This window comes from Gorilla gorilla, chromosome 1 (assembly GCF_029281585.2).
Source record: "Gorilla gorilla gorilla isolate KB3781 chromosome 1, NHGRI_mGorGor1-v2.1_pri, whole genome shotgun sequence".
NCBI classification, from domain to species: Eukaryota; Metazoa; Chordata; class Mammalia; order Primates; family Hominidae; genus Gorilla; species Gorilla gorilla.
This window is the reverse complement of record NC_073224.2, coordinates 241,189,081-241,196,967: the sequence shown is the minus strand read 5'-3', so window position 1 is coordinate 241,196,967 and position 7,887 is coordinate 241,189,081. Positions and strand designations below refer to the sequence as shown.

The window sequence follows — 7,887 nt, the reverse complement described above, 5'->3', positions numbered from 1 at the left end:
CCTTGCCAGCTTGTATGATGCTAGCTGCCTCATCATGAGCAGCTGCCTGTGTGGCCAGGACCTGAGGGTGCCCTGCAGCCACAGCCAGCAGGAAGCCAACGGGCTCAGCACAATAACCCACAGAGAACTGAGTCCTGCCAACACCACGTAAGGGAGGAACAACCCCGCCCCAGCCAAGATCTCAGGTGTGGATTAGCCAGGGTTCTCCAGAGAAAGAGAATCACTAGGATATATATGTGGAGATAAGAAAGGAATTTATTATGGAAATTGTGATTACAGAGGCCAAGGAATCAGCCTCATGGCCGGTCCTCCACAAGCTGGAGCCCCAGGAAACCCCATGGTGTAGTTCGATCAGCATCCAGTGGCCTGAGAGCCAGGAGCCCCTGTGTTGGAGGGTGGGAGTAGATGCATGTCTCAACTCAGAGAGCAGATCCACCCTTCCCAGCCTTCTGTTCTGTTTTGTGGGTGATGCCAGCCCACATCGGCGAGGGCAATTCTTTTTACTCAGTGTGATTCTTAATTTTGGGTGTCACCTTGACTGGATTAGGATATACCTAGAGCACCGGGAAAGCATTATTCCTGGATGTGTGCAAGGCTGTTTCCAGAGGGGACCGGTGTGTGAGTCAGTAGACTGAGTGGGGAAGACACCCTGGCTGTGGGCAGGCACTGTCCAATCAGCTGGAGAGGATCCTAAAGAAGAAGGCAGAGGAAAGGTTATTATCCTACTCTCTCTCCTGGGGCTAGGACACCATTCTCCTGCCGTTGAACATTGGAACTCCAAGCTCTCTGGCCTGTGGATTCCAGGACTCCCACTAGAACCATGCCCAAAGTCCCCACCACCCTGTCAGGTTCCCAGACATTAAGCCTGGAACTGAGATTTACATATGGGCTTCCCTGGTTGTGAGGCCTGAAGACCTGGACTGAGACATGCTATGGGCTTCTCTAGGTCTCCAGATTGCACACAGATTATGGTGGGACATTGCAGCCTTCATAATCACGTGATCCATTTCCCCTAATAAATCTCTTTTCACATATCTCTGTCTGTATCTAGATATTGATATCCTATTGGTTCTGTCTTTCTGGAAAACCCTGGCGAATACAGTGTCTATTGATGCAACTGCTAATCTCTTCCAGAAACACTCTCACAGACTTACCCAGAAAAAATGCTTTACTAGCTATCTGGATGTCCCTTAATCCAGTCAAGTAGAGGGCCATAATCAGAGGACTCACCCCAGCTGTGCCCAGATTCCTGACCCACAGAAACTGAGATAAATGTGTGATGTTTTAAGATGCTAAATTTTGTGGTGATGCTCACAGCGGTAGAGGGATAATGCAGACTGCCTTCTCTAAGAACCTGCCCCTCAACTCTCTGTGAGTCTTCTTTCTTCAACATTTCTCCAAACTTTCCTTCTGTACAGGGTTGACTGAGAAGTCTTTCAAGGGATAACAGCGCCTTGGAAGGGGTAAAACTGCATAAATTCTACTTCACTAATACACCAACAGTCCACTGTATGCTTCACACAGAAGGAATGTGATGCCCTGGGCAGGAGGGCATTTGGTATTTAAGTGCAATGACCCCTAGCAATAGCCAGAGTTGTTACCAGTTGTCTCAACCTAAATAATTTCTAGTGCATATCCAAGCTTTTACAGAACTTTTGCATAACAAACAAGTATGGTTTCTGTCTGTAAATGTAAATTTTGCCCAGAATGTACTGCTGGAATCCTCATTGCCTTTACTTTTAGAAGCAAAGGACACACAAGGTCTTTCCTGTCTCACTCGCCCTCATTTAGATAAAATGACAGATATGACTTCTGGATCAGACCCTGGTATGACTTGCGACTTGTTCCTCACCTTTGAAGATTCTGACTCTTCTGCAGATTAGAGAGTTTCCCATCACTCTTTCTGGTGTGTCACTGTAAGATCCAAAGGAAGAAAGGACACCTCCCATGGGTCATCTCTAGTTTAGGGACAGGGTGTTTCTGAAGTATGTGTTAATAAACATATTTATAATAACACATATTGGCTGACTGTCTCAGGTATAAAATCCTGAGACCCAGGGTATCCACATGCCCAAATGTGGCTCCTGCAGTGTCCCCGCTGTAACTGGGCTCTCTAGGACCACACATCACTCTGAGAGCACCTGTGCCAGCCCTGCCTTCCCTGACCTTGTCCCCCAAAGCTCTACACCTGGGGAGCAGGATCTTTCATGTTATCCCTGAAGGGATATGAAACATCACTCCCACTCCCTCGTGTGGCTGTGGTGGTGGAAATGAATGATGCTTCGGAACTGTGCTCTGTCGTAAGCGTCACACTGCTCCCTTCAAAATGCACTTTTACAGGCATCGTTTTACTCAAACATCAGAACAATCTCATGGGAGACAGGCAAGAAATTATTTATTCCCATTGTAAAGATGATGAACGTGAGACTCAAAACAGATCGTGTGACTTGCCTTAGTCACACAACAGTTTGGGGCAGTTTTTCTTATGTCCGTTGAGTTCAGCACTTTCAGTTATCCCCTCACAGTTTTCCAGGGTCTAACGGGGATGATTCCTGCAGAGAGAGGTCAGTGTGGACCCACAGTGTGTGCTGTATGTCGCCCTCATCTGGCCTCTGCCATTGGATTCTGCATCCTGGAGTCCTGAGGCTGTGCCCAGCCTGCTGCAGAGACCAAGTCCCCAGATCCATGGTGCCACTGGTCTCAGCTTGCTGTAGACAGTTCTTGGCTATGTCTGAGGTCTAGGGTAGTTGTTAAATATGCAAACATTTGCTTCTGAAAGTTGCACAGATGAGATAATAAATGTATTGTCACTCTTCATGAGCATCAGTGAACATTGCTTACCTCACTTGGATCTGTGAGATTTCACAATCTGTTACTTTGCGGCAAAACTGGTATAAATTTAATCCTTGCATTTCTCTTCCTGCCTCAAACACGGGCCAGTAGACCTTCTTCCCGAAGTCATCCATGCCTGGAAATGAGCTTGCTCACATCCTGCAGAGCAAAAGTCACCTTGTGTCCAGCATCAGAATGCACCAGCCTTGCCTTCAGAGCCACTGATGTTTACTTCCTGAGCCCTGCCTGGCTAAGGGCTTGTTTCTGTGGGGCCAGTCTCTTCTCCCTGACTCAGGGAACACTTCTCACCATGGCTTGTTTCAAACTGCACAGTTCTAGGTGTCCAAGAGCTGAGGGACCTTTGAGGCTCAGCTTCTGGGCTCTACAATATAGATAAAAATACCCAGTTCATGAGATTGTCTTGAAGGTAAAATAGGTATGCAGTGTGACAAGGTGTCACAAAAAGGTGAGAGTTGTACGGATTTATTTTGTCTCCAATGTACCCAGGTCATCCTCCAAACTGAAAGCGTGTCATTGACCCACCAACAAACCCTGCCATGTGCCACAACCTCATGATTCTTTCCTCTCACTAGAGGAGTGCGTGGAGTGACTTTTTTTTCCAGCTGGTGATCCTTTTTGTATTAGTCATTCATTAATTCCGCAGAGTTTAATGAGTGGCTGCTTGTGCCCGCCTCTTACTATTCCAACTCCCTCTCTCATTAATTCACATGAATGAATTCTCTCATTCGACCAAAATATGCATTCAAGGAACATTCACAAACAGCACCCATTGGCTGTGAAATAATGCCAAGTGGCTCACGTGGACTGAAGCCCATGTGCTCGGTCCATGAATGACCTTCCAACCTGCCAGGCTCAGCCTAGTTTCCGGCCTCTACGTGCAGCCTCCTCAACACAGCAAAGCCCCTTGATCCCTATCTACAGAAAGTGTCAGCCCTTCTACCAGAAGTCCTGTAGTACTTCAACAGCTACAGCCACACACTCAGGGACTTGACGGTAAGGATCCTTATTACCGGCCCAACTCTGACCTGGTGCCCAGAATCTGATAGTGTGGTTTCTGAAGCCAAGCCCCACCCTGGGCTTTAATCCTTAGAACTATATTTATGTCCTGGGTCCTGCTTTAGTGAATGCCCTAGTACCCCGAGGCTCTCCTAAGTCCAAAGCACTGCCTAGGTATTACCAGCCCATCCTGAGAATGAGCCCTCAGTCCTAGGCTGAATGGGGCTCTGCTCCATGTGAAGATACTTCTGTGGGGCTCTGCTGCCTGGGCTCCCAAATTCCACCCACTCTGTGTGTCAGAGAAACTTTTGCTTCTTTACTTTGGACCCAGCCTTTCTTGACTCTCTACCTCGTCCACCATTGTCATGTGTATTTAGACGTCCTTCTTGGCCAACCAAATGGAGTTATCCACCAGTATCAACAGCGAGATCAATTAAGGTGCAATCCCACCTGTATGGGAGGGTCTAGGTGCAATCACTCACCTGGTCTCCTATGCAGTTGTGATGAATTCTGGAGATAAGACCTAGCAAATTGGATAAACAGAGTCTACCTTCCTCACCCAGTGTTGAGCAGATTCCTGGGGTCGCTGTCCACTCTCCCATGGTCCCAAGAGCTCTCACATGCCCCAGCTTTGTCTTGACCTTTGGGGCATTCTGTCCTTTCCTTCAGTAAGTAGTTGAGACAGAGAGGCTGTGGACAGGGCCGGCAGGGATCTGGACTGGGCTGTGTTGCCTCTGTCTGGCACTTGCTCCACTGAACTTCTTCACAGCCACACATGCGACCTTAGAGGGACCATCAGGGTCAGTGCTTATCCCTGCAGGAAAACCAGGCTTGGAAAATAAATAAAGGACCATGGGCTTGTTTGATGGACCAAGGCAATAAAGGGGCTGATGTTTGACAAAACAGTAAGGACACCATGCAGTTAGCATCCCAAACACTGCAAGTTATCCAGAAAGGGAAGAAAGCCTTGGCATAATTAATTAGTACCTAGAATACAATTTCACATGAGAATAAGCAGAAGACACATGAAGTAATAAAGGCATTGCAAAATCCAGATCTTAAGATGAGTCTTGATATTTTTTTGAAAGTCAAGCATTTTCAGCAATGCCTGAAAATCATGTTGTTTAACAAAGTGAGAAAAAGAGTTTTGGGGTAGGGAACTGTGGGGTGCACACACCCTGAGACGGTAAATATCTGGTGTCAAGCCCCGGGCTTCCAACAAGACAAGACACATGAGGCAGCTTGTTTACATCTCACTGAAGGAGGAGGGTACAGGAGAGAACATCTGAGGGAGAAAAGACGCAGAAGCTGCTGGGAGATCGGTGTACAGCCGACAAACCCTCGAAGGAGAGACAGGGAGAAGACAGCCAAAGCGCACTTTTCCCATCTCCTCACTCAACCATCAACATGCAATACTTCTGTGACCTCCCGTCACCAAGATTTGTGGGGAGTTTCCCCACCAAGCAATCCTACAGATTCCCCAGCAGATACAACAGAGTTTCTTCCCATTCAATTCAGTTCTGACACTATCTACCTGGAGACAGCAGCTGATTCCACAGGTTGGGGACTCAGTCACACAAGATCACCCTCCACTTCAGATGCCAATCACAAGACGCTGAGGAAGCAGCTAGATGCATCATTTCTGACATGCTAAAAGAATACAGTTAGAGGTCTCTTCTGAGAGGATCGAAGAAAATTGCTTATAAAAGAATTTCATACCAAAAGCGCTTCAGATTCCTCCACCCTTGGACTCTACATATGTTCCCGAGAGGTTTTTGCTGCCCAGATAACCTCCCAGGTTAATTTGCACTTTCCCTTGTTCCCTTACTCTGAAAACCAAATCCAAGTTCAAGATTGTTAGAAACCATTATACTGTAGTTCAGATTTTGTATTTATTTTCATCATGATCTAAGTTTCTTGAACAATTAGCAACTAGAGAAAAATTTCCAATTATTTTTTGAAAATTAGTGATCGGCCGGGCGCGGTGGCTCACGCCTGTAATCCCAGCACTTTGGGAGGCCGAGGCGGGCGGATCACGAGGTCAAGAGATTGAGACCATCCTGGCTAACACGGTGAAACCCCGTCTCTACTAAAAATACAAAAAATTAGCCGGGCGTGGTGGCGGGCACCTGTAGTCCCAGCTACTCGGGAGGCTGAGGCAGGAGAATGGTGTGAACCTGGGAGGCGGAGCTTGCAGTGAGCCGAGATTGCGCCACTGCACTCCAGCCTGGGTGACAAAGCGAGACTCCGTCTCAAAAAAAAAAAAAAAAAAGAAAAAAAAGAAAATTAGTGATCACTGCAGAGCCTCAGCTGTGTGCTCCTATTCTCTGTCTTCCACACCCAACAATAACTTGGCTTTAGAGACTGTACAGTTAACCACTCCTGTAGTTAACTTCACCTGGTGGCCTCCACACAGGCTGCAGGCTTGTCACCTGTGAGGAAGTCTTAGGTGCTGCTTCCCCATCCCCAGCCCAGGGGAGGACGGCAGACTCCAGTGTCCTGGTGCAGAAGTGTGCAGGTTTTCACTGCAGGGCCTCCCTGCACACTACGATGAGGCCACATCCCAGGGGCTGTGCCTGCACAACTCCACAGCTGTGGGCATGTGCAGGAGGGCTGGGACCTCCCAGGGGGTGGCAGGAAGCAGGGAGGACTGGGACCCACTCAGGAGACAGGGCATTGACTGAGAAGAGAGTTCCAAGGAGGCGGCTTTAGATCCTGGGGATCAGGGTGTCTGTAGAAGGAGGGATCTGGGAGCAGAAGTCCTGATAAAATCTCCCAGGGTGGGTCTCTGGCTTCAGAGAATAAAAGCTGCAGCGCTGGGCGGCCTCTTCTCCTCCCACTGTCCTCAACCAGGCCAGCAGCCAGGGTAGGTTTTGTCACCAAGGAGGTGGGCACAGGGAAGTCCTGGCTGTGGGACTGGATCCAGGTTCAGGGCAGCCTTCAAGCTGTCCCTACAGAGCCTGGGAGGGTAAAGAGGAGGGAGAGGAATAGGCCAGCAGTCCTAGACAAGGAGATGGGGTCAGGCCTCAGTGCAGATACTGCACAACCAAGGTACAGAGAGGCTGGGGCTCACAGAGGGACCTGGAACTCAGGTTTCTGACCCTCCCCATGACTCTTCCCTTTATTGCTTAATCCTAGGGAACTCTCACAGGCCATGGCCTGTGGCTTTTGCATGGCAGGCACCTTCTGGGGTAAGGGAAGGTGAGGTACCTGCCCTGCAATATATCCCTCTCTGATATGTTTTTCCTCATCTTCCCACCTGCACCTTCCAAGCCTCTGAAAGTGTGGGGCAGAGGCCAAAATGGCCATATGGAGGCAGATAAACTAATATGAGTTTTCCACTAATTTGTATGTGACTTTGGACAAATAGTCCAGTTTCTTCATCTAGCAAATGGGACAGTTCCCCTCTCTCCCAACTACCCTAAACAGGAACTCTAGATGCCTCACAAGAAAACAAAGCTAGTTTTTTTTTTTTTTTTAGACAGAGTCTTGCTCTGTCACCCAGACTGGAGTGCAGTGGCCTGACCTCGGCTCACTGCAAGCTCCACCTCCCAGGTTCATGCCATTCTTCTGTCTCAGCCTCCAGAGTAGCTGGGACTATAGGCACCCGCCACCACGCCCGGCTAATTTTTTTGTATTTTTAGTAGAGACGAGGTTTCACCATGTTAGCCAGGATGGTCTCAATCTCCTGACCTTGTGATCCGCCCATCTCGGCCTCCCAAAGTGCTGGGATTACAGGCATGAGCCACCATGCCCGGCGACAAAGCTAGTTTTTAAACTGCAGTGTGCCATTTGTATGCACATCGTTATTATCACTCTGATTATTAGAAGGACAGCTTGAGGTCAGCCGTGTAGAAGAAACACTAGTCTAAAGATTCACATTCACAGATTTTAGTCAAAGTGCTGTCACTTACCAGCTTTTCTGAGTCTTAGTTCCATAATTTTAAAAATGGGCTTGCCAGGAGTGATATCAGCAAGACAGTGGACTGGAAGCTTCAAACACTTGTTTCCCTATGGAAATATTAGGAAAGCAACTAC

The 7,887-nt window shown here is 48.2% G+C and overlaps 1 pseudogene; it reads right to left on the bottom strand.

The window, feature by feature from the left end:
- Positions 1 to 310: 310 nt before the first annotated feature.
- LOC129523980 (NADH dehydrogenase [ubiquinone] 1 alpha subcomplex subunit 8-like) overlaps positions 311 to 7,887 on the bottom strand; it is an 83,982-nt pseudogene continuing 76,405 nt past the window's right edge.